Here is a 26,197-nt window from a genome sequence, read left to right as displayed (position 1 = left end):
GGGCTCAATCTGGGAGGGGGATACCAATAGCACAGGAAGCACAAAGGGGAGGGAATGTTGGCAACCTATTTTTGAAAGAGAACTTCCTGAGGGACCCTTGTTAGTGGTGGGAAAGGGTGACATAACAACAATGGAGACAGACGCTATTGTTAATGCTGCCAATTCTCAGTTAGAGCACAATGGAGGTGTAGCTAGAACTATAGTGGAAGCAGGAGGGGCGACTATTCAAGCTGACAGTCGAATCATTGTTGAGTCACGTGGTCAGATAGCTGTTGGGGACGTAGCGGTGACTAAAGCTGGCAATCTTCCATGTAGAATGATCATACACGCTGTGACCCCTACTTATGACCCTATTCATCCAGACGTTAGTGCTCAACAACTTCGTGCAGAAATAACTCGCATTAATGAGGACAGGACTGTTAAAGCTTTTAAGACTGCCTGTGTCACCTGGATCCCACACCATGATACTGGAGCTGCCCAAATAGAGCCCCTCATTCCAGGACTGTTACCTCCTCCGGCTCCTCATACACAAGGGACTACATCTGTACTCTCGGTGCTATCTCTACTCCCCCTCAGGTGCCACCACCAACAGTGCCAATGCTCATGTCAGAGGAGCCCACCCTCTAAGTCAAGTTTACACCCCAGCAAGCTGCTACTCTGTTGAACCAACTTCCAGATCCAGAAAAACAGCCGATGCCTTTCAACAGAAGCATGCTTCAAATCCAAAGGAATCACTCAGCCACGTGGCAAGATCTCATTTCCCTGGCAAATCTTAAAGCGGGCGATGCATATTGGCCTGTTATGGATATACTCGAAACCTCGTGGCACGCTCGTGGTAACGGAGTCTCAGCGTGCCACGAGGTTTCGAGTTTTTGCTTATGTACCCAGGTAATATGTATTGCATCGGACATTGTCTCCATGTGGATTCTCCATAGTGAGATACGCTTTTCGGAGTATAAGTGCAATGAGGATCTAAGCTGAAATTTTTGTCTGGCTTGATCCCTCTTGTAGTTGGGGCAAGGTCTTTTGTTCCCTTGAAACTTATGTGAGGTGTGGGTGACTATTTTGTGATCTGGTTACTGGGAGGCTATAAGGCTCAGGAATATATTAGAGGTAAATTTACACCATATTGAATGTCAGGTGATTGCCCATTATAATTGTGGGACAATTTATCATTGTGCTATGACCTGTCACAGGTTTCCTTATGGGGAGATGGGAATGCACAATACATATTGGCATCCCTAGGGATCTTACCAGCTATCTAGTCTGCACTGTCACTTTAATTCTATTGATTTTTGTATTATATTATATTTGATGCAAGACCATTTATATTAATTATGCATATTATGCAAGGAGATTGTGATTTACCTGGAATTGCGTAAGCAAAATTTTCGCTGGTCTCTGTATTGGTATTAATATTTTTGATTGTGAAGCATTTTTTAACTATGTGTATTTTATGTGTTAATAAAGGTATTTGGAAAAAAAATTTAACGCTTCATGACTATGGGAGTTTAATAACTCTAGTGTCAGTATATTTTCATTAATGTTGAAGTGTTCCCCATTCTAGGTATAGAGGAAATGGGTTTGTGCTTTGTGTTCATTCCGAGAAAAACATGTCTGAAGACCCATTCCCACATGCTGACCTGACGTTCTTCACTGATGGTTCCAGATGAAACAGGAAGGTTCCATACGGGATATGCCGTGGTTACACATGACCAGGTCATCTCAGCTGGATCGCTACCACCGCACATGTCTGCACAAGAAGCGGAACTTAAAGCTTTGACGTTGGCTTGTCAGGAAGCGACGGAGAAGGTGGTCAACATCTACACGGATTCAAGATACGCTTTCGGAGTGGCTCATGACTTCGGCAGTATCTGGGCAGCCAGAGGATACCTAACGTCCAGTGGAGCTCCTGTAAAACATGCTGCTATCATACAAGAACTTGTGGCCGCTCTAGATCTACCTTTGGAGGTTGAAGTGATCAAGATCAAAGCTCACGGGAGACTGGATTCTCCAGAAGCAAGGGGGAACTTCTTTGCTGACAAAACAGCAAAAACCTATGCTGTGGATCCATTTGGGAAAGAGAAAGCAGCGGTGTACGTGTCACAGGACACTTAAGAAGGGCCTAAAGGCTCTCTTGAGGATTATCCATCTACATCAAGACATCAGATGATGAAAAGAAGTCATGGCAAGAAGGAGCTAAAAAGGATGAAGATGAGATGGAGGGTGAACAAAAAGCTCTGTCTACCCCGTAATCTGTACCCTTCGGTGACAGAATGGGCACACGGTATCACCCACAGAGGCAAGAATCAGATGAATGACCTAATTTGGAAGACTTTTATGGCACCAGGAATCTCTACTGTCACCCAAAATGATTGCAAATCCTGCCATGTGTGTGCAACATCCCATCCAGCACCGCCTCAGAAACATTTGGCTAAACCATTTTATCCCTTTCAGAGGATTCAGATTGATCACATTCAAATGCCAAAAGTAGGGAAGTGCGAGTATGTACTGGTAGTGACTGACATGTTTTCAGGATGGCCCGAAGCCTATCCAGTAACAAACATGACTGCCAGAGTGACTGTTAAGAGACTGATGACTGAAGTAGTATGCAGATATTGGGTCCCAGAGGTAATTGAGAGTGACCAAGGACCTGCATTCATTGCAGCACTGACTAAGGAACTATGGACATTGGTGGGAGCTGATTTGGGTTTACATACTCCATATCACCCCCAGAGCAGTGGGAAAGTAGAAACACTGAATGGCACCTTCAAAAATAAAATACTGAAAGCCAATTAGGAGGTCAGACTTGAACAGACATTTTGCTCACTGCCTTAAACTCAGTCAGAAACACTCCAAGGGGTTCCACTAAACTCACACCATACGAGATTCTTTTTGGGGGGCCTCCAAGGTTGGGTCAATATTTTCCACAACAGCTAGCCTTAGGAAGTGATACTCTTGTAAATTATGTAATTTTTGTTACTAAAGAACTGTCAGTAACACATGTACAAGTTTTATCATCCTTTCCAGGTCCAGATTCCAGTGAAGGTACCCATGCTTTCCAACCTGGTGACTACATGCTGGTAAAGAAGTTCATCAGAAAGACATTCCTGGAGTCGAGATTTGAGGGTCCCTACTAAGTGCTCCTGACTACTCCTACTGACTACTCCTACTTCAGTCAGGGTTGCTGAGCGCCTCCTGGATCCATCTCTCACATTATAAACTTGTTAGACAGTTAGGGACAGAGTAGGATCTGACCTGCTTGTCAAAGTCCAGCTACAAAGGTAGGTTTTCCACAAGGGAAAACTTGTCTCAAACTGATGAAAACTCCAATTCCCCCCTCCCGGGCAAGACGGTCAGATCTAGGATGTGTTTCATCAGGATTAGTCGCACTTGTGTATTTTATGTAACCATGGAGATGGGAGATTGGAGAGTAATAGATCCAGCAGGTAGGAAAGTCCCGAGGACATGGGTAACGCACTCCGATATACCTCCTCGGTATACCCATAATTAGTCACACATTCTCTGGTGTCTATAGCATCCGTATTGTCATGAAGCCTCTGATGTCATAGTGACAGTTAACACTGGTAGGTTAGGGAACCACGGTGGGATTAAGATAAAAAAAAAAAGGTGGTTAATAAAGTGCTTAGGGGGGGGACTGTTGAGGAGAGCCATAAGATCAAATACTTAATTAACCTGAACACATAAGACATAAGGTAATTGAGAGAAGCAACCCATAACGTGTATTGTTTAACCTTACATAAGTTTTCCTCAGATCAAAGTGAGACCCTAAAGATGGCTGCCATTTCCTGTATCAGAACCATGTGCTGGTATCCAAGATGATCAATGAGACACTAAAGATGGCTGCCATTTCCTTTATTAGCATGCCATGTGCTCTGGTATCCAAGATGACGCCCACCCTTGTGACCTCATGGATCCACCCACAGTGACGCCCACCCCGATGACCTTATGGACCAACCCACCCTGATGACCTCATGGATCCGCCCATGGACTTGCTCATTGCTCAACCCACTAACCAATGAAATACATCCGATCACTCCCATTTTAGAGCTAACCGAGCCACCTTACAGGAAATATATAAGCTTGTGTTTTGACCAATAAAATCCCTTCTTGGAGCTGAGCCACAGATTGATCAAGGAGTATACATCTGACTGTCTGTCTGGTGTATTTCTTTAGTGTGCACATGATCAATATCCATTAGGCCAGGAGTAGGCAACTAGAGAATTGAACATTTTATTACTTGTTCACCCCAACAAAAGCGACGGACGTATGGTTACGACTCATGCTGTCCCAAAAACAGACCCCTTTTCAGAAGTGACCACTTATTACTCAGCAGCCACAGGCCAGAATTCAGTAGTCGTACATGGCCCAGGGGCCTTGCTTACTTTTTAACCAAGGATACTGCAGTTTCCACGGGTCCTGTAAATATAGACACGAATGTTCATCCTGCGGAGGTGGACACCCTGCATCCAGGTGTACCCGCCAAGCAAACAGAGCTTTTACGAGGCATAACCCCGGTGAACGTAACCGCAATGGGCCCATGGCTAAACCTTTATCCCAATAAAGAAGCGGTGCAGCAGCTTTATTTCGGTTTTAAATACTTTTTTTTTTATCCCCTTCAAATTTAAAACTCCAGTAGTCCCTCACTACCTTCAAGACCACACTCGCCACAGCAAAACAAACCTACTTCTCATCTCTTATTTCCTCCCTGTCCCACAACCCCAAACAGTTATTCAACACCTTCAATTCTCTCCTCCGCCCCCCAGCGCCTCCTCCCTCCCCACTCATCTCTGCTGAAGACTTTGCCTCATTTTTCAAGCAGAAGATTGATAGCATCAGAGACAGTTTCAGTCGACAACCCCAAGAACCCTTCCTCCCAACTACCCAGCCCTCCACCTCCAAAACCAACTTCTCCACCATTACAGAAGACAGACTCTCCACTCTACTCTCAAGATCGCATCTCACCACCTGTGCACTTGATCCGATCCCATCCCACTTCATCCCAAACCTCGCCACAGTCTTCATCCCAACCCTAACCCATCTCTTCAACCTATCACTAACAACTGGTGTTTTCCCCTCAAGCTTTAAACATGCCTCAATCACACCTATCCTCAAAAAGCCCTCTCTTGACCCATCCTCTGTATCTAGCTATCGCCCTATATCACTTCTCCCCTATGCCTCAAAACTACTGGAACAACACGTCCATCTTGAACTGTCCTCCCATCTATCTTCCTGCTCCCTCTTCGACCGCTTTCAATCTGGCTTCCGGTCACACCACTCCACTGAAACTGCCCTAACTAAGGTCACCAATGACCTATTAACCGCCAAGAGCAAGCGGTACTACTCTGTCCTCCTCCTCCTAGACCTGTCCTCTGCCTTTGACACAGTGGACCATTCCCTGTTGCTGCAGACCCTCTCATCCCTTGGCATCACAGACTTGGCCATATCCTGGATCTCATCATACCTAACAGACCGGACATTCAGCGTCTCCCACTCACACACCACCTCCTCACCTCGCCCCTATCTGTCGGAGTCCCGCAAGGTTCAGTTCTAGGGCCCCTGCTCTTCTCCATTTACACCTTTGGCCTGGGACAGCTCATAGAATCTCACGGCTTTCAGTATCACCTCTATGCTGATGACACACAGATCTACATCTCTGGACCAGATATCACCACCCTTCTAGCCAGAATCTCTCAATGTCTATCCGCTATTTCATCCTTCTTCTCCGCTAGATTTCTAAAACTTAACATGGACAAAACAGAATTCATCGTCTTTCCCCCATCTCACGCGACCTCCCCAACGAACCTATTCATTACAGTAAACGGCTGCCCACTCTCCCCAGTCCCACAAGCCCGCTGTCTTGGGGAAATCCTTGACACTGATCTCTCCTTCAAACCACATATCCAAACCCTTTCCACTTCCTGCCGCCTCCAACTCAAAAATATTTCACGGATCCGTACATTCCTAAACCAAGAATCTGCAAAAACCCTAGTCCATGCCCTCATCATCTCCCGCCTCGACTACTGTAACCTCCTGCTCTGTGGCCTCCCCTCTAACACTCTCGCACCCCTCCAATCTATTCTAAACTCTGCTGTCCGACTAATCCACCTGTCCCCCCGCTATTCCCCGGCCTCTCCCCTCTGTCAATCCCTTCACTGGCTCCCAATTACCCAGAGACTCCAGTACAAAAGCCCAACCATGACATACAAAGCCATCCACACCCTGTCTCCTCCATACATCTGTGACCTCGTCTCCCGGTACTTTCCTGCACGCAACCTCCGATCCTCACAAGACCTCCTTCTCTACTCCCCTCTTATCTCCTCTTCACACAATCGCATACAAGATTTCTCTCGTGCATCCCCCCTACTCTGGAACTCTCTTCCACAACATATCAGACTCTCGTCTACCATCGAAACCTTCAAAAAGAACCCGAAGACCCACCTCTTCCGACAAGCCTACAACCTGCAGTAACCACCAATCGACCAAACCGCTGCACGACCAGCTCTATCCTCACCTACTGTATCCTCACCCATCCCTTGTAGATTGTGAGCCCTCGCGGGCAGGGTCCTCTCTCCTCCTGTTCCAGTTGTGACTTGTATTGTTCAAGATTATTGTACTTGTTTTTATTATGTATACCCCTCCTCACATGTAAAGCGCCATGGAATAAATGGCGCTATAATAATAATAATAATAATAATAAATTTAGTCAAACACAGAATACGGCAAATAATCTAAAATCGGCACGCAAATTCCAAAGATTTTACATCAAAAAAATCCAAAAAGAGGTAGAACTAGGCAGGATGGCGGGCCCATTTAAATCATTGCTATTCAGAAATTTCAGGATCTCGCCATTAGGTATTGTTCCCAAAAAAGAACCCGGAAAATTTCGGCTAATACATCACCTTTCCTACCCAAAAGGTGCATGGGTTTACGACACGATACCCGCAGAAGAGACGTCCGTAACCTAGGCTTCTTTCGACAGGGCAGTCGAGCTTGTGCACGCAGCTGGGCCCAGTGCCCTGTTGGCAAAATCCGAAAGTCAGCTTTCCGCCTTTAGCCCGTGCACCCTGAATGCTTCCATTTATTGGGTTGCAAGGTGGACCAGGTGTTTTAATTCGACATGTGCCTACCAATGGGCTACTCCATTTCCTGTCGCCATTTTGAGCTTTTCAGTACATTCCTAGACTGGGCAGTACAACACAAAACCAGCAGCAATTCAACAATTCACTACCTCGACGATTTTTTGTTCGTTGGTCACAGGGACTCTAAACTCTGCTCCTTCCTTCTCCAAAAGTTTAAGTTTATATCTAGTAAATTCAGAGTACCACTATCACCTGAAAAAAAAAAAAGAGTTGGCCTGTGTAACGTTCTGCCTTTCCTCGGCATCAAAATAGATAACAATGCAATAGTTTTTCAATTACCAGCTGAACAACTACAAAAAACTCTGCAGATGGTTGAAAGCTTCCACGAAGCTAAAAAAGTCACCTTACAGCAGATGCAGTCCCTGCTAGGTTTGCTCAACTTTGCTTGTGGCGTAATGCCAGTGGGCAGAGCTTTTTCACGCCGATTATTATTATTATTATTATTATTTATTGTTATAGCGCCATTTATTCCATGGCGCTTTACAAGTGAGGAGGGGTATACATAATAAAAACAAGTACAATAATCTTGAACAATACAAGTCATAACTGGTACAGGAGGAGTGAGGACCCTGCCCGCGAGGGCTCACAATCTACAAGATTATCGCTAGCAACCAAGTGCATTGCCCAGCCAGGCCACAGAATTAGACTCAACCGCTCCTTTAAGGCGGACTTGCTGGTCTGGAGGACATTCCTAGAATCCTACAATGGGCATACATGCGTAATGGCGCAGGAGATGCCAAGCAAAGATTTAGGCCTAGTGGTGGGTGGAAATATCACAGACGGTTTTGTGGCAATCTACAAGGACCAATGGTGCAAAGGCACCTGGCCAGAATTATGGACCACAGCCGCCTGGGACCGCGACCCAGCACTGGTAGAAATTTTCGTGATAGTAACATCCGTCGAGCTTTGGGGTGCCCAAATGAAAAATATGAACATCAGATTTTTAACCAAACAGCCGAGAACAGCAAAAACCTTAAACAGCATGTTCTCTTCTTCCCCGCGCTGTTGCGCCAACTAGTACTATTATGCCTCAAACACAACATCTGGTGCCGTACCAGATGGAGATGATAAAATTGTTAACTCTTTGTTATCTTCCGATTGGCAGGTCTTCAAAGTCTTCCTTCCCAGGTTAGCATCCTCAATAATCAGAACCTCCCACTCCCGTCTCCAAGACTTTACACGGGCTGCGCCGACTCTTTGGAATGCACTACCTAGGTTAATACGATTAATCCCCAATCCCCCCAGTTTTAAGCGCGCCCTAAAAACTCATTTGTTCAGATAGGTTAATGCGTTGAGGCGGTAGGCCAAACTATCCCTGTGTGGCCCATTCAAAAAAAGAAAAAAAAAAACATAATCAGGTTCCTCGCATCATGTTTTCATACACTTCATGCAGTTAATAGCCCTCTGCATCTGTACTGCTACATACTTAGGCAGTTAACTGGTTCATGCAGCTTTTCATGAACACCCGAGCCTTACACTATGGCTGGTCCAAATAACTAAAGCAATTGTTACCATCCACCTCTCGTGTCTCCCCTTTTCCTCATAGTTTGTAAGCTTGGGGGCAGGGCCAGTCATTCCTCTTGGTATCTATTTTGAACCGTGATTTCTGTTATGCTGTAATGTCTATTGTCTGTACAAGTCCCCTCTATAATTTGTAAAGCGCTGCGGAATATGTTGGCGCTATATAAATCTTTTGTCTACTGGGTGTGCAAAAGGGCCAAACTATGGCAGGCGGAACAAATTTTGGCTTCCCAAAGCTGGAGGTCAACTCGAGAAGCATCAGAGGGGTCCGGTGGCGTCAGATCTTCCGAGAGATGGTCGACATTGCTAAGAGGGCCAAGGGGCCACTGGTACTAGTGCTACATGCTGGGGGCAATGATCTGGGCAAGAGGAAAGGGGCCGAGCTATACACAGTGATGTCAACAGACATAGAGCGGTATATTTGTCTATTACCAGATATGGTGGTGGTGAGGTCTGAGATAATACCACGAGCGGTTTAGCACGGAGCCAAGGACGCGAAAGCCATCAATAAATCATGAAAAAGGAGTAACACGAAGATGTCGAAGTTTGTGAGAGAAAATTACGGCATCGTGGTTCGCCACGAGTTAGGCTACGTTCACATTTGCGGTCAGCGCCGCAGCGGCGCCGCATGCGTCATGCGCCCCTATATTTAACATGGGGGCGCATGGACATGCGTTGTGCTGCGTTTTGCGCCGCATGGCCGCAAGCGTTGGACGCAAGAAACGCTTCAAGTTGCATTTTTTTTGCGTCCAACTTTCGGCCAAAAAGGACGCATGCGGCGCAAAACGCAGCGTTTTAGCGTGCGTTTTGCCGCGTTTTCGTTTGCGTTGTGCGCTGCGGCGCACAACGCAAATGTGAACGTAGCCTTAGAAGGAGACAATTCAACTTTACTGAGACAGGACGGCATCCACCTCACGGACATCGGGCTCGATATATTTTTAACCAGCTTGCGGGATGGTGTTGAACAGGCCCTAATGATGTTGTTTGGGGGTTTGAGTCCTGTGTAGGTCATACACATGATCCTCCGTGGCGGTAGGTAGAGGGGGCAAAGGTTTGTAACCTCTCATCAGCTTGCTTGGTCATCGACGGGGCCTTCAGCAATGAGTCGATTGCAGGGCCGCGCTTAGTAACCCGATGTTTACCCTGGTTACCAGTGTAAATGTAAAAAAAAAAAAAAAAAACACTACATACTCACCTTCTGATGTCTGTCGCGTCCCCCCGCGTCCGCTTCCCTGCACTGTGTCAGCGCCGGCCGGCCGTAAAGCAGAGCACAGCGGTGACGTCACCGCTCTGCTTTAGGGCCGGCGCTTACACAGTGCAGGGAAGCGGACGCTGGGGGACACGACAGGCACCGGAATGTAAGTATTTAGTGTTTGGGTTTTTTTACATTTACACTGGTAACCAGGGTAAACATCGGGTTACTAAGCGCGGCCCTGCGCTTAGTAACCCGATGTTTACCCTGGTTACCCAGGAACTTCGGCATCGTTGGTCGCTGGAGAGCTGTCTGTGTGACAGCTCTCCAGCGACCACACAACGACGAAACAGCGACGCTGCAGCGATCGGCATCGTTGTCTATATCGCTGCAGCGTCGCTTAATGTGACGGTACCTTTAGCCAAATTTCACTGACAGCTAATGGTAGGATTGCTATATAGGCACCTCAGAACCTCAGCTTGACTGGAAAAGACGTTCAGAAAAATTTAGCAGACTCTGGAGTTGTGATACATTGTTCTACTGCACAGAGACACCTGCACAAACATGGCCTTTATGTTAGAGTCATCAGAAGAAAAACACAGCTGTGTCCTCAACATAAAATTCTGCATCAGAAGTATGCAAAAGAACATTTAAACAAGCCTGATGCATTTTGGAAACATTTCATGTGGACCGATGAGGTTAAAATAGAACTCTGGCCACAATGATCAACGATATGTACGTGTGGAGAAAAAAAGGCACAGAGTTTCAGAAAAAGAACAATCTCGCCAACCATTATGCATGGGGGAAAAAATAGATTCAATTAAAGTTCAACAAATTCTTGATGCAAACCTAACACCATCTTAAAAAAGCTGAAGTTGAAAAGAGGATGACTTCTACAAATGTATAAAGATCCTATACACACACACACACACGTCAGAATCCACAATATTCTACCTCCAAAGATGCAAGCTGAAGGTTTTACAATGATCCTCACATGTCCCTGATCTGAACATCATTGAAAATGTGCGGCTAAACCCCATAATAGCAGTGTATGCAAGACGACCCAGGAATCTCACACAACTGGAAGAATATTCAAACAAGAATTGAAAACTCTTGGCTGGCTACAAAAAGCATTTAAAAGCTGTGATAAGTGAAAAGGGGGAGCTACTAGGTACTACAATGCAGGGTGAACAAACTTTGCCATTTGCCCACTTTCCTTTATGCAATTTTTAAAATGTTAAAGATGTAAAAAAAAAAATTCCTAAAACAAAGGAAATATGTCATCTTTAACATAGAAGCGGCTAACGTGACGCCAGAGGCGAGCAAGCGAAGCGGCTAACGTGCCGCCAGAGGCGAGCAAGAGAAGCGGCTAACGTGCCGCCAGAGGCGAGCAAGAGAAGCGGCTAACGTGCCGCCAGAGGCGAGCAAGAGAAGCGGCTAACGTGCCGCCAGAGGCGAGCAAGAGAAGCGGCTAACGTGCCGCCAGAGGCGAGCAAGAGAAGCGGCTAACGTGCCGCCAGAGGCGAGCAAGAGAAGCGGCTAACGTGCCGCCAGAGGCGAGCAAGTGAGGAGGGTAACATTACGCGAGAGGCGAGCAAGTGAAGTGGGTAACATGCCATCAGAGGGGAGCAAGAGAACCGGGTAACATGCCAGAGGCGAGCAAGAGATGTGGGTAACATGCGCCAGAGGCAAACAAGAGAAGGGGTTAACATGCCGCCAGAGGCAAGCAAGAGAAAGTGGTTAACATGCCGCCAGAGGCAAGCAAGAGAAGCGGGTAACATGCCGCCAAAGGCGAACTAGAGAAGCGGGTAACACGTCATGAGAGGCGAGCAGAGAAGTGGGTAATTTTTAAAATGTTAAAGATGTAAAAATAAAAAAAATGACACAAAGGAAATGTGTCATCTTTAACATGCCGCCAGAGAAGCAGGTAACATGCCGCCAGAGGCGAGCAAGAGAAGCAGGTAACATGCCGCCAGAGACGAGCAAGAGAAGAGGTTAACATGCCGCCAGAGACGAGCAAGAGAAGAGGTTAACATGCCGCCAGAGACGAGCAAGAGAAGAGGTTAACATGCCGCCAGAGACGAGCAAGAGAAGAGGTTAACATGCCGCCAGAGACGAGCAAGAGAAGAGGTTAACATGCCGCCAGAGACGAGCAAGAGAAGAGGTTAACATGCCGCCAGAGACGAGCAAGAGAAGAGGTTAACATGCCGCCAGAGACGAGCAAGAGAAGAGGTTAACATGCCGCCAGAGGCGAGCAAGAGAAGAGGTTAACATGCCACCAGAGGCAAGCAAGAGAAACGGGTAACATGCCACCAGAGGCAAGCAAGAGAAACGGGTAACATGCCACCAGAGGCAAGCAAGAGAAGCGGGTAACACGCCGTGAGAGGCAAGCAGAGAAGCGAGTTAGGCTACGTTCACACTAGCGTTGTGCGCCGTTGCGTCAGCGACGCAACGCACAACGCGTCAAAACGCACGCAAAAACGCTGCGTTTTGCGACGCATGCATCGGTTTTTGCCGAAAATCGGACGCAAGAAAAATGCAACTTGTTGCGTTTTCTTGGTCCGACGCTTGCGGCAAAAAAGACGCATGTGTCGCACAACGCAACAAAAAAAAAAAACACATGCGTCCCCCATGTTAAAGGGAACCTGTCACCCCGTTTTTTCGGTATGAGATAAAAATACCGTTAAATAGGGCCTGAGCTGTGCATTACAATAGTGTATTTTGTGGACCCCGATTCCCCACCTATGCTGCCGAAATACGTTACCGAAGTAGTCGTTTTCGCCTGTCAATCAGGCTGGTCAGGTCAAAAGGGTGTGGTGTCCTCCCCCAGATCTTGCGTAGTGTTCCGTTGGTGGCGTAGTGGTGTGCGCATGCCCAAGGTCCCGAATCCTCTGCCAGGGGTGTGAAAACAACAGCGATGTCCGTTATTCCATTGGTGGTCGGTGGGCGCGGCCATCTTGCTTTGGCCGCAGAATCGGCGCTCTGCTGGCCGCGGCTTCAGGAAAATGGCCGCGGGCATCCGCGCGTGCGCAGATGGCTATCGCGGCGGCCATTTTCGTGAAGCCGAGATGCGAATTCTGCTTCACGAAAATGGCCGCCGCGATAGCCATCTGCGCACGCGCGGATGCCCGCGGCCATTTTCCTGAAGCCGCGGCCAGCAGAGCGCCGATTCTGCGGCCAAAGCAAGATGGCCGCGCCCACCGACCACCAATGGAATAACGGACATCGCTGTTGTTTTCACACACCTGGCAGAGGATTCGGGACCTTGGGCATGCGCACACCACTACGCCACCAACGGAACACTACGCAAGATCTGGGGGAGGACACCACACCCTTTTGACCTGACCAGCCTGATTGACAGGCGAAAACGACTACTTCGGTAACGTATTTCGGCAGCATAGGTGGGGAATCAGGGTCCACAAAATACACTATTGTAATGCACAGCTCAGGCCCTATTTAACGGTATTTTTATCTCATACCGAAAAAATGGGGTGACAGGTTCCCTTTAAGTATAGGGGCGCATGACGCATGCGTCGCCGCTGCGTCGCCGACGCAAACCCGACGCACATTAGCTTAACGCTAATGTGAACGTAGCCTAAGGCTACGTTCACATTTGCGTTGTGCGCCGCAGCGTCAGCGCAGCAGCGCACAACGCAAACAAAAACGCGGCAAAACGCACGCTAAAACGCTGCGTTTTGCGCCGCATGCGTCGTTTTTGGCCGAAAGTTGGACGCAAAAAAAATGCAACTTGATGCGTTTCTTGCGTCCAACGCTTGCGGCCATGCGGCGCTAAACGCAGCACAACGCATGTCCATGCGCCCCCATGTTAAATATAGGGGCGCATGACGCATGCGGCGCTGACCGCAAATGTGAACGTAGCCTTAGGCTATGTTCACATTTGCGTTGTGCGCCGCAGCGTCGGCGCCGCGCGCCGCAGCGTCGGCGCCGCAGCGCACAACGCAAACAAAAACGCAGCAAAACGCATGCACAACGCTGCGTTTTGCACCGCATGCGTCCTTTTTTTAATTGATTTTGGACGCAGCAAAAATGCAACTCGCTGCGTCCTCTGCGCCCGGACGCGGGCGCCGCAGCGACGCATGCGGCGCAAAACGCAAGTGCGACGCATGTCCATGCGCCCCCATGTTAAATATAGGGGCGCATGACGAACGTAGGATGACATGTTGCGAGAGGCGAGCAGAGAAGCAGGTGACATGCGGCGAGAGGCGAGCAGAGAAGCAGGTGACATGCGGCGAGAGGCGAGCAGAGAAGCAGGTGACATGCGGCGAGAGGCGAGCAGAGAAGCAGGTGACATGCGGCGAGAGGCGAGCAGAGAAGCAGGTGACATGCGGCGAGAGGCGAGCAGAGAAGCAGGTGACATGCGGCGAGAGGCGAGCAGAGAAGCAGGTGACATGCGGCGAAAGGCGAGCAGAGAAGCAGGTGACATGCGGCGAAAGGCGAGCAGAGAAGCAGGTGACATGCGGCGAAAGGCGAGCAGAGAAGCAGGTGACATGCGGCGAGAGGTGAGCAGAGAAGCAGGTGACATGCGGCGAGAGGTGAGCAGAGGAGAGGGTGACATGCGTAAAAAGATTGCAATTCTACAATAAGGTCCGGCAAAACACATTCACAATAATCAGATGTAGTCATTTCACAATCGCGGTCTGGTGACTTCCTGAAGAACCAGGAAGTTTAGCGATACTCGAACCTACGTGATATCGTCCGATTATCCGCACACTGCCTCCGCTTTTCTTGTGCCGTGTAGTCTACTAACCTGTAATCTATGATGCAGATCTCACACGTTCAGATTTTCTCTAACAAAGCGTTTTACCGACTCTGCAAACAGTAATCAAAAGCGAAAGTGCCAGTTCTAGGCAGGTAAATGCTAGAGTATATGGGCTCCTTCAAGGTGTGACGTCATTTCCGGGGGCGTGTCCTATTGGGAGGGGGCGTGTTCTCCAAGGCGGCAAAGGAAAGCAGCATGACAGCTTGTGGACGCCATGGAGGTCAGTGGTTTCAGGGTGAAAAATGCTACTTGCCGATCGCTATTGGGGGGAGGCCCTGTGGTGGTCGACCTACTTGTCTGTGTGGGGAGTGACCCGTGGTGGGATTATGGGGGGCTCTGCTGCTGCTGGCTATTGTGGGGGACCCCTGCGGTGGTATTTTGGGGGGCTCCGCTGCTGCTGGCTATTGTGGGGGACCCTTGCGGTGGGATTTTGGGGGGCTCGGCTGCTGCTGGCTATTGTGGGGGACCCCTGCGGTGGGATTTTGGGGGGCTCGGCTGCTGCTGGCTATTGTGGGGGACCCCTGCGGTGGGATTTTGGGGGGCTCCGCTGCTGCTGGCTATTGTGGGGGACCCCTGTGGTGGGATTTTGGGGGGGCTCCGCTGCTGCTGGCTATTGTGGGGGACCCCTGCGGTGGGATTTTGGGGGGCTCGGCTGCTGCTGGCTATTGTGGGGGACCCCTGCGGTGGGATTTTTGGGGGCTCCGCTGCTGCTGGCTATTGTGGGGGACCCCTGTGGTGGGATTTGGGGGGGCTCCGCTGCTGCTGGCTATTGTGGGGGACCCCTGTGGTGGGATTTTGGGGGGCTCCGCTACTGCTGGCTATTGTGGGGGACCCCTGCGGTGTTATTTTGGGGGGGCTTCGCTGCTGCTGGCTATTGTGGGGGACCCCTGCGGTGCTATTGTGGGGGACCGCTGCGGTGGGATTTTGGGGGGGCTCCACTGCTGCTGGCTATTGTGGGGGACCGCTGCGGTGGGATTTTGGGGGGCTCCGCTGCTGCTGGCTATTGTAGGGGACCGCTGCGGTGGGATTTGGGGGGGCTCTGCTGCTGCTGGCTATTGTGGGGGATCCCTGCGGTGGGATTTTGGGGGGCTCCACTGCTGCTGGCTATTGTGGGGGACCGCTGCGGTGTGGTTTTGGGGGGCTCCGCTGCTGCTGGCTATTGTGGGGGACCGCTGCGGTGTGGTTTTGGTGGGCTCCGCTGCTGCTGGCTATTGTGGGGGACCCCTGTGGTGGGATTTTGGGGGGGCTCCGCTGCTGCTGGCTATTGTGGGGGACCCCTGCGGTGGGATTTTGGGGGGCTCCGCTGCTGCTGGCTATTGTGGGGGATCCCTGCGGTGGGATTTTTGGGGGGCTCCGCTGCTTCTGGCTATTGTGGGGGACCCCTGTGGTGGGATTTTGGGGGGCTCCGCTGCTGCTGGCTATTGTGGGGGACCCCTGCGGTGGGATTTGGGGGGGCTCTGCTGCTGCTGGCTATTGTGGGGGACCCCTGCGGTGGGATTTTGGGAGGCTCCGCTGCTGCTGGCTATTGTGGGGGACCCCTGTGGTGGGATTTTGGGGGGACCTGCTGCTGCTGGCTATTGTGGGATTTTGTGGGGTGGGGGACTGCTGCTGGCTGTTGTGGTGGACTTCTGTGGTAGGCGACCTGCTTGTGTGAGGGGGGCTGCAGGCTATTGGGGGACCCCTGACCTGCTTGTGGGGGGGCGAGCTGCTGCATGCTATTGGGGTGACCCATTTTAGTGGGGGGTGACCTGCTTGTGGGGGGGGGACCTGCTGGCATTTGGGGGGACCCCTGTGGTGGGATTTAGGGGTGACCTGCTGCTTATGGGGTGACTTGTTTGGGGTGGGAGACCTGCTGCTGGCTATTGGGGTGACCCCTATGGTGGGAACCCTGTGGTGTGATTTGGGGGCGATCTGCGTGCGGGGGACCCCTTTTAGTGAGGGTGACCTGCTTATGGTTGGGTTTGGGGAGGCGACCTGCTTGTTGCGGGACCCCTTTTAGTGGGGGCGACCTGCTTGTGGAGGGGTGACCTGCTGATGGCTATTGATGGGCCCCTGTGGTGGGGTTTGGGGGTGACCTGCTGGCTATTGAGGGGGACCCCTGTGGTGGGGTTTGGAGGTGACTTGCTGCTTACGGGGTGGACCCCTTTTAGTGGGGTCGACCTGCTGCTGGCTATTGGGGAGACCCTGGTGGTGGGGTTTGAGGGCGACATGCTAGTGGTCGGGTTTTGGGAGGGCGTGACCTGCTGTCTATTGGGGGGGACCCTTGTGGTGGATGTGGGGGGAGACCTGCTGCAAGCTATTGGGGGACCCCTGTGGTGGGATGTGGGGGTGACCTGCTTGTGGTGGGATGTGGGGAGGCGACCTGCATGTGAGGGGTGACCTGCTGCAGGCTATTTGGGGGACCCCTGTGGTGAGATTTGAGGGCGACCTGCTTGTGGGGAGGCGACCTGCTTGTCGTTGAATGTGGGGAGGCGACCTGCTTGTCGTTGAATGTGGGGAGGCGACCTGCTTGTCGTTGAATGTGGGGAGGCGACCTGCTTGTCGTTGAATGTGGGGAGGCGACCTGCTTGTCGTTGAATGTGGGGAGGCGACCTGCTTGTCGTTGAATGTGGGGAGGCGACCTGCTTGTCGTTGAATGTGGGGAGGCGACCTGCTTGTCGTTGAATGTGGGGAGGCGACCTGCTTGTCGTTGAATGTGGGGAGGCGACCTGCTTGTCGTTGAATGTGGGGAGGCGACCTGCTTGTCGTTGAATGTGGGGAGGCGACCTGCTTGTCGTTGAATGTGGGGAGGCGACCTGCTTGTCGTTGAATGTGGGGAGGCGACCTGCTTGTCGTTGAATGTGGGGAGGCGACCTGCTTGTCGTTGAATGTGGGGAGGCGACCTGCTTGTCGTAGAATGTGGGGAGGCGACCTGCTGCTGGCTATTGGGGGGATCCCGTGGTTGGATTTGGGGACGACCTGCTGCTTACTGGGGGATCCCTTTTATTGGGGGGCGACCTGCTTATGGGTTGGGTTTGGGGGGGGCTGAAGAGGGTTTAAGCTGGGTGGGGGGTGGACATCGAAGGGGGTGTGTGCTGGGTGGGGGGGTCCATGTCCGATGGGTGTTGGACGTCCGATGGGGGTTTGTGGGGGTTGGACGTCCGAAGGGGGGGTCCAAGTCCGATGGGGGTTTGTGCTGGGTGGGGGGGTCCACGTCTGATGGGGGTTTCTGCTGGGTGGGGGGTCTACATCTGGGGGTTTCTGCTGGGTGGGGGGGTTCCGCGTCCGGTGGGGGTTGTACGTCCGATGGGGGTTTGTGGGGGTTGGACGTCCGATGGGGGTTGGACGTCCGATGGGGGTTTGTGGGGGTTGGACGTCCGATGAGAGTTTAAGCTGGGGTGGCGTTCGATTGGAGGGGGTGTCTGATGGGATTTATGGTTGGGGCAGGGGGCGTCATATTTGGATTTACGCTTGAGGGGAGGGAATGTCTGGTGGGCTTTGGATTTATCCTGTGGGGTCCGCTGGTTAATGTGAGGTGGATGTTTCTGACTGGGGGAGCGAGGTTATGCTGTGTGGCCCGCTGGTTAATGTGAGGTGGAGGTTTCTGACTGGGGGAGCGAGGTTATGCTGTGTGGCCATCTGGTTGATGTGGGGGGGGGGGCTAATGCTTCATTGGGGTACACAAAAAAAAATATGAGTGTATGCTGCTTATGCTATGCAAAAAAAAAATGTAGATATTTCCCTGTAGAGGAGGCCACACCACCAACTGGCACGAAGCTAATCCTTTTTAGCTTAATGTCAGTAGGAGGCAGACATGGGTCTGGACCACCCAGCCCAGTTTCTGACTTAGGTTTTGGGGGGTTTTTTTATTAACGATTTTCCTTTTTTCTTTTTTTTTCTTTTTTTTTTTTTTTTTTTTTTTTTTTTTTTTTTTTTTTCCCAGATACGGCTTTTGAGGGCGACAGTGGAATTGTCACTCTAATCTCCCACCTAGAATTGTCACTACCGTATCATCTGTGGTCTACGAGGCAAGGCCCTAACACATCAAGAGTGTTTGTGGTTCCCCAGAGGACGGTCCATGCCACGAATCCCCCTACCCTCTGGCCCCCCCAGAGCCAGATAGAGTAGGGAGGGAAGACGAATCCGTTATGTGCCAGCCGCCGAAAGGTCTGCGTCCAGGTTATTCCATGCCCATCTTCATCATCGGTCTGTGAAGAATGATGTGTGATCTTCAGGACACATATATCCTACCAGGCAGTGAGGGGGCTACTTTAAAAAAAAAAAAAAAAAAAAAATGGAAAGGACAGGACAAGTATGTCCTAGTTTGCCCCTGAGCTATATGGACGTCTCCTGGGGAAACCTTCCTATTCATGCAGCCTCCATGTTTTCCAGAGGCTCCTGTGACCCTGCTCTTAAAATATCCAGGCTTCGGTCAAGGCCTTCTCTGGTGGCCGGTCCACACCGCCAGTGCCCTGAACAATCATGCACGCCAACTTTCTAGTGTGTCCTACTCTGCACTTATCAGTTTAAGAGTACTTCGCTTCTGCAACAGAGGACTAAAGTCTGCCTCCCAAGAGATCTGCTGTTCAATTTTGGTTGTTTTGGAAATGTTCTGTCCAAAAAACCGATGGGACAACTCTCCGACCCGCCAGGAAAAGACGAGACCTTCCTTTAGGCCAACCCCCTCCTGGCATCCATGAACCCACCAGCACTGGTCTGCTAGGCCTGGATCTAGCAGACTCTCTTCGACATGATGGGGCGTTCCCACCTAGGATGTTTCTCAGGGTCGGCTGCCGTGTCCTTCACAATTCAAGGCCGGTATTATGATCTCTGGTCTGGGACACCGAAACCTCAGACATCGGAGGCAGGCCTGGGGGGAACAGAGCCACATACCAAACCGACAGTCCAGCCCGCATGCACCAACAGCATATTACAGTTTGAAAATACTGTAGAAATGCATAAAATGAAACAAGCAAAGGCATAAAGTTATTCAATGCAAAAAAATGCAGTTTTATAAAATTAGAAATGTTTCTATATCTAATGGTAAAATGATATTTATCCAGTATTTCTATAAGTAAAAGTCTGAGATTTCTGTGGGAAATGGTCATTTGTTCCTCTTAAACCAGTTCTGAATGTAAATAAAACATTGCTCTGATGAAGTCTCCACATTGTATTTTAGCCTTTCATTTCATGCGTAGGGCAGGACAAGCTCATGATGTATCTGTGTAACACATGTAAGGTGCTATAATAACAGCCTTAGGCTGGTTTCACACCAGCGTTCGGCAGGACTGCGGATGGCAGCCTTCTTCCTCCGTTAAGGCTACTTTCACACTAACGTCGCTTGCTGTACGTCTCAATGCGTCGTTTTGGAGAAAAAACGCATCCTGCAAAGTTGCCTGCATGATGCGTTTTTTCTCCATAGACTTTCATTAGCAACACATTGGGACGGATTGCCACACGTCGCATCCGTCATGCGACAGATGCGTCGTGTTTTGGCGGACCGTCGGCACAAAAAAAGTTCCATGTAACTTTTTTTGTGCGTCGAGTCCGCCATTTTCGACCGCGCATGCATGGCCGAAACTCCGCCCCCTCCTCCCCAGAACTCACAATGGGCCACGGATGCGTTGTAAAACTGCCTCCGCTGCCCACGTTGTTCTACATAAAACACACTGTCCGTCGGGCCGACGGTCTGCGACGGCCCGTACCGACTGACTAGTGTGAAAGCAGCCTAAGCCCTGCTCACTGCCACAACTCTTTATTCAGTTCCGCCTACGTCTGCATGCGTCCTGCATACCCTATCTTTAATATTGGGTACGCAGGCCAAGCGGATGCCTCCACATGCGTTGTTTTAATGCTGCGCCGACTGCAATAAAATGCAACATGTTGCGTTCGACGCAGTTCAGCGCATCTTCAAAATGAGGCATGCCTGCGTACCCAATGTTAGATAGGGGACGCATGCAGACTTAGGAGGATCTGAAGGAAGAGGTGCAGCAGTGGGCGGGGCTTAATGGAGGAAGAAGGCTGCCGAACGCTGGTGTGAAACCTGCCTGAGACAGGTAAGCCACCTTTGAAACAATGTTCACATGTACAAGCTCTTAGCCCCTTTGTGGCGGGGCCAATTTTTTAAAATCTGACCAGTGTCACTTTATATAGTAATAACTCTGGAATGCTTCAACATCCCATTGATTTTGAGATTAATTTTTTTTTTCGTGTTATATTAGACTTTATGATAATGGTATACTTGAGTTGATATGTTTTGCTTTATTTTGTAAAAAATCTGAAATTTTACAAATTTTAAAAAATATACATTTTTAGTGATTTTCCCTTTAAGGCCGGAGTCACACAAGAGAGGAATACGGACGAGTGCTATGCGAGAAAAAAATCGCATAGCACTCGAACCAATGTTAATCTCCCATCACTTTTTTTTTCACGGCCGTATATGTGCGAGTGAAATTGCAGTATGCTGTGATTTGCACCGTATATCAGCCGAGACTCGCCAATGAAAGTATATTTGTGCAAGAAAAACTCGCACCACACGGGCCATCAGTGTGACTTGCGAGAAATACGCAACGGTGTCCTTTGAAAGGCCGACAATTCAGGTGCAGTGTACAGTAAAATCACACTGACAGGTTACAATAGAATAGATATATATACACACAGTATAGGTGTATTTAAAATCTAAAGAGATACACTACAGACCAAAAGTTTGGACACACCTCATTTAAAGATTTTTCTGTATTTTCATGACTATGAAAATTGTACATTCACACTGAAGGCATCAAAACTATGAATTAACACGTGGAATTATATACTTAACAAAAAAGTGTGAAACAACTGAAATTATGTCTTATATTCTAGGTTCTTCAAAGTAGCCACCTTTTTCTTTGACTGCTTTGCACACTCTTGGCATTCTCTTGATGAGCTGCAAGAGGTAGTCACTGGGAATGATTTTCACTTCACAGGTGTGCCCTGTCAGGTTTAATAAGTGGGATTTCTTGCCTTATAAATGGGTTTGGGACCATCAGTTGTGTTGTGCAGAAGTCTGGTGGATACACAGCTGATAGTCCTACCGAATAGACTGTTAGAATTTGTATTATGGCAGGAAAAAAGCAGGTAAGTAAAGAAAAACGAGTGGCCATCATTACTTTAAGAAATGAAGGTCAGTCAGTCCGAAAAATTGGGAAAACTTTGAAAGTGTCCCCAAGTGCAGTGGCAAAAACCACCAAGCGCTACTAAGAAACTGGCTCACATGAGGACCGCCCCAGGAAAGGAATACCAAGAGTCACCTCTGCTTCTGAGGATAAGTTTATCCGAGTCACCAGCCTCAGAAATCGTAGGTTAACAGCAGCTCAGATTAGAGACCAGGTCAATGCCACACAGAGTTCTAGCAGCAGACACATCTCTACAACAACTGTTAGGGCTTGTTTCCATTTGCGAAAAACACATCCGTATCTCGCATGTGGAAACCAAGCTGTGGCGCCGACACTTTGGAGCGGAGCATGCAGCTCCATGTGTTCCTATGCGGCCGCACGCTCCGCTCTGGAGTGCCGGTGCTACAGCTTGGTTTCCACATGCGAGATACGGACGTGTTTCTCGCAAATGGTAACAAGCCCTTAAGAGGAGACTTTGTGCAGCAGGCCTTCATGGTAAAATAGCTGCTAGCAAACCACTGCTAAGGACAGGCAACAAGCAGAAGAGACTTGTTTGGGCTAAATAACGCAAGGAATGGACGTTAGGCCAGTGGAAACCTGTGCTTTGGTCAGATGAGTCCAAATTTGAAATCTTTGGTTCCAACCACCGTGTCTTTGTACACAGAAAAGGTGAATGGATGGACTCTAAATGCCTGGTTTCCACCGTGAAGCATGGAGGAGGAGGTGTGATGGTGTGGGGGCTTTGCTGGTGACACTGTTGGGGATTTATTCAAAACTGAAGGCATACTGAACCAGCATGGCTACCACAGCATCTTGCAGCGGCATGCTATTCCATCCGGTTTGCGTTTAGTTGGACCATCATTTATTTTTCAACAGGACAATGACCCCAAACACACCTTCAGGCTGTGTAAGGGCTATTTGACCAAGAAGGAGAGTGATGGGGTGCTACGCCAGATGACCTGGCCTCCACAGTCACCAGACCTGAACCCAATCGAGATGGTTTGGGGTGAGCTGGACCGCAGAGTGAAGGCAAAAGGGCCACCAAGTGCTAAGCATCTCTGGGAACTCCTTCAAGATTGTTGGAAGACCATTCCCAGTGACTACCTCTTGAAGCTCATCAAGAGAATGCCAAGAGTGTGCAAAGCAGTCATCAAAGCAAAACGTGGCTACTTTGAAAAACCTAGAATATAAGACATATTTTCAGTTGCCTTACACTTTTATTAAGTATATAATTCCACATAGTTTTGATGCCTTCAGTGTGAATGTACAGTTTTCATAGTCATGAAAATACAGAAAAATCTTTAAATGAGGTGTGTCTAAACATTTGGTCTGTACTGTCTGTGTGTATGTATGTGTGTGTGTATATGTATGTGTGTATATATATATATATATATATATATATATATATATATATTATAATATATCACACGGACAGCGGAATAGCTGATAGATAATTTGTCGGCTTCTGTTAAATCATTGCAGAGGCTGACAGGATAGGAGACATGGTTTACATACAGTAAACCATTGCAGAACAGTTAGACTTATATAGGTCAGTGACTAATACGGTTAGTAGTGTGTGTGTGTGTAAAATTTGGGGCCTGTATGTATTTAATAATGTTTTCACTGAAAAACCTGGCGTGGGCTCCCGCACAATTTTCTGTGCCACAGAGGGAAAGCCAGTGACTGAGGACAGATATTATAGCCTAGAGAGGGACCATGGTTATTGCCACCCCAGAAAAGGTGCATCTGTAAGATGCGCCAATCCTGGCACTCAGCCTCTGTCTTCTCACTGCCCTGTAGCGGTGGCATATGGGGTAATAAGGGGTTAATGTCACCTTTGTATTGTAAGGTTACATTAGGCCAGCTTAGTAATGGAGAGATGTCTGATAGATGCCTCTCCATTACTAACCTGTGGGCTTGATGTTACTTGACAATAAAAAGGTGACATCAACCGTACAATTATGAACCCCTCTGCTACAGGGCAAGTGGGAAGAGCGAGGCTAAGTGCCAGAATTGGCACATCTGTAAGATGTGCCATTTCTGCGACGGCTGAGAGCTGATGGTTTTTAGCCTGTGGGGCTGCCAATATCCATGGCCTCTTCACAGGCTATAAATATCAGCCTACAGCTGTCTGCCTAGCATTTGCTGGTTGGATTTTATGTCAATATTTTGTGTCCCCCTGTAAAATAGCCAGTAAAGGCTAAGCAAACAGCTGTGAGCTGATATTAATAGCCTGGGAACCTTTATGATTATTGGCTCCTTTCCAGAATAGTAACATCAGCTGTCAGCATTCCCACTGCTGGTTATGAAAATGATGCAGGAGCCCATGCAGGTTTTATTTTTTCAAAAATAAACATATTGCATTTCACGCAGGTTTCTTAGTTGTTTTTTTTACAGCATATGTAGGTTAATTATGTTAATGCTCCTACATGGGTGTGTGTGTGTCTTTAGTTAATATTAATAAGGGTATCTCGTGAAGAGTTTGAATAAGGAAATGCATCAAATTCCTTTATTTATTTTATTTTTAATATATCTTTATTTAGCGCTCACGATTTACAGAAACGCATCAAATCCGCATAAAAAAGTACAGAATTTCCACTGCGTTTTCTGCTAAGAGACGCACTAACCATGCAGACATTTCCTCAAGCAAATCTGCAACGTGCGCACATAGCCTTAACCATTATGCGTCTATATTCATTAATGAGCAGAACCACGTGACCGCTGAACACAGGAAGAGCTGCCCGGAGACCATCGGACATGCAGGGACCGTGCCAGGAGCAGGTGAGTATGTGACAGCCACCGCTTCCCCGCCGACAATGACTCGAGTATAAGCCGAGAGGGTCTCTTTCTGCCCAAAAAAATTTCGGCTTATACGCGAGTATATACGGTACAGCACTCTAGAAGGGTGTGTATAAGGGCATATAGGTGCTGGTGGTACTATATATGGGGAAAACCTGGTGACAGGTTCCCTTTAACCCCTTCCCGACCTTTGACGCCACGTAGGCGTCATGAAAGTCGGTGCCAATCCGACCCATGACGCCTATGTGGCGTCATGGAATGATCGCATCCCTGCAGATCGGGTGAAAGGGTTAACTCCAATTTCACCCGATCTGCAGGGACAGGGGGAGTGGTACTTCAGCCCAGGGGGGTGGCTTCACCCCCCCCGTGGCTACGATCGCTCTGATTGGCTGTTGAAAGTGAAACTGCCAATCAGCGATTTGTAATATTTCACCTAAAAAACTGGTGAAATATTACAATCCAGCCATGGCCGATGCTGCAATATCATCGGCCATGGCTGGAAACCCTGATGTGAGCCCCCCCACCCCACCGATCACCCCCCCAAGCCACCGATCTGTCCCGTAGTCCCCTCCGTCCTGTGCTCCGCTCCCCCGTCCTCCTGTCCGCTCCCCCCGTGCTCCTATGCCACCCCCCCGTGCCCCGATCTCCCCCCCCCTTATACTTACCGAGGCTCCCGGTGTCGGTCCGTCTTCTCCATGGGCGCCGCCATCTTCCAAAATGGCGGGCGCATGCTCAGTGCGCCCACCGAATCTGCCGGCCGGCAGATTCGTTACAAGTACATTTTGATCGCTGTGGTAGGTTCTGTCACAGCGATCAAAATAAAAAAAAATAATAAATAAACCCCCCCCTTTATCACCCCCATAGGTAGGGACAATAATAAAATAAAGAAAATATTTTTTTTCTTTTTCCACTAGGGTTAGGGTTTCAACTAGGGTTAGAACTAGGGGTAGGGTTAGGGGTAGCGTTAGGGTTACCGGTAGGGTTAGGGGTAGGGTTAGGGTTATGGCATGTGCACACAGTGCGGATTTGGCTGCGGATCCGCAGCGTATTGGCCGCGGATCCGCAGCGTATTGGCCGCGGATCTGCAGCGGATTGGCCGCGGATCCGCAGCGGATTGGCCGCTGCGAATTCGTAGCAGTTTTCCATCAGGTTTACAGTACCATGTACACCTATGGAAAACCAAATCCGCTGTGCCCATGGTGCGGAAAATCCCGTGCAGAAACGCTGCGTTGTATTTTCCGCAGCATGTCAATTGTTTGTGCGGATTCCGCAGCGTTTTACACCTGTTCCTCAATAGGAATCCGCAGGTGAAATCCGCACAAAAAAACACTGGAAATCTGCTGTAAATCCGCAGGTAAAACGCAGTGCCTTTTACCTGCAGATTTTTCAAAAATCGTGCGGAAAAATCTCACGAATCCGCAACGTGGGCACATAGCCTTAGGGTTAGGGTTGGAATTAGAGTTAGGGTTGGAATTAGGGCTAGGGTTGGAAATAGGGATAAGATTAGGCTTGTGGTTAGGGTTACGGATAGGGTTAGGGGTGTGTTGGGGTTACAGTTGTGGTTAGGGTTGGGATTAGGGTTAGGGTTGGGATTAGGGTTACGGGTGTGTTG

At 49.2% G+C, this 26,197-nt stretch overlaps 1 protein-coding gene and 1 long non-coding RNA gene across 4 annotated transcripts in view; one reads left to right on the top strand and one right to left on the bottom strand.

Annotated features, from left to right (window-relative positions):
* STAT1 (signal transducer and activator of transcription 1) overlaps positions 1 to 14,810 on the bottom strand; it is a 2,295,457-nt gene extending 2,280,647 nt beyond the window's left edge. For all 3 annotated transcript variants that reach the window (XM_077275645.1, XM_077275646.1, XM_077275644.1), the window contains exon 1: positions 14,645 to 14,810. The gene's annotated coding sequence lies outside the window, so the exon portion shown is untranslated. The remainder of the gene's footprint in view (positions 1 to 14,644) is intronic.
* Positions 14,799 to 19,801, top strand: LOC143786344 (uncharacterized). The gene is made up of 2 exons (XR_013218269.1): positions 14,799 to 14,876; positions 18,579 to 19,801. It is a non-coding gene; the product is annotated as an uncharacterized LOC143786344 (long non-coding RNA).
* Positions 19,802 to 26,197: the final 6,396 nt, after the last annotated feature.

The sequence above is a fragment of the Ranitomeya variabilis genome, chromosome 7 (assembly GCF_051348905.1).
Source record: "Ranitomeya variabilis isolate aRanVar5 chromosome 7, aRanVar5.hap1, whole genome shotgun sequence".
NCBI classification, from domain to species: Eukaryota; Metazoa; Chordata; class Amphibia; order Anura; family Dendrobatidae; genus Ranitomeya; species Ranitomeya variabilis.
The sequence above is the reverse complement of the archived record's forward strand: the minus strand, read 5'-3'. Positions and strand labels throughout refer to the sequence as shown.